We start from the raw sequence: 1,271 nt of genomic DNA on the forward strand, positions 1-1,271 counted from the left end.
CATATCTATAGAGAGAATTTACCTTTACTACCTGTGTCGGGATATCGGGATCAGGAGGTTCTTCAGTGAATAAATAATTGAGATCATATGTTTCTTCAACAGGTGGTGAATTAAGACCATGTATTTCTTCAATAGGAGGTAAATTCTTAACGCCTTCAGCTTTAATACCTTTTTCTTTCATAGATTTATTTGCCTCTTGCATATCTTTGGGACTGAGAAATAAAATACCTCTCTTCTTCGGAGTTGGTTTAGGAATAGGCTCGGTAATTGGAGCAGGAGATTTCTCAGGAGCTGGCTCAGGAGGTGCCCAATTATTTTCATTTGTCAACATATTATTCAATAGAATTTCAGCTTCATCCGTTGTTCTTTCCCTAAAAAGAGAACCAGCACAACTATCCAGGTAATCTCTGGAAGCATCAGTTAGTCTATTATAAAAGATATCAAGTATTTCAGGTTTCTTAAGAGGATGATCAGGCAAAGCATTAAGTAACTTGAAAAGCCTCCCCCAAGCTTGTGGGAGACTCTCTTCTTTAATTTGCACAAAGTTGTATATTTCCCTCAAAGCAGCTTGTTTCTTATGAGCAGGGAAATATTTAGCAGAGAAGTAGTATATCATATCCTGGGGACTATGCATACAACCAGGAACAAGAGAATTAAACCATATCTTAGCATCACCCTTTAATGACAACGGAAATATTTTGAGTAAATAGAGGTAACGTGATCTCTCATTATTAGTGAATAGGGCAGCTATATCATTTAACTTAGTAAGATGTGCCAAAACAGTTTCAGATTCATAGCCATAAAACCGATCAGATTCAACCAAAGTAATTATATCAGGATCAACAGAGAATTCATAATCTTTATTAGGAACACATATAGGTGAAGTAGCAAAAGCAGGGTCAGGTTTCATTCTATCTCTAAGTGATTCTTTGTTCCATTTAATTAATAACCTCTTAAGCTCATATCTATCTCTGCAAGCTAAAATAGCTAAAGAAGCATCTTGATCAAATAAATAACCCTCAGGAATAACAGGCATATTTTCATCATCACTATCATCATCGTATTCAGATTCAATAATTTCTCTTTCTCTAGCCCTAGCAATTTGTTCATCAAGAAATTCACTAAGGGGCACAATAGTATCAGGCATAGAAGCAGTTTCATCATAAGTATCATGCATAGCAGAAGTGGCATCATCAATAACATGCGACATATCAGAACGAATAGCAGAAGCAGGTGGGGTAACTTACTCATAACAGAAGGTGAATCAAGTG

The sequence above is a fragment of the Triticum aestivum genome, chromosome 2A, assembly GCF_018294505.1.
Source record: "Triticum aestivum cultivar Chinese Spring chromosome 2A, IWGSC CS RefSeq v2.1, whole genome shotgun sequence".
Lineage (NCBI taxonomy): Eukaryota > Viridiplantae > Streptophyta > Magnoliopsida > Poales > Poaceae > Triticum > Triticum aestivum.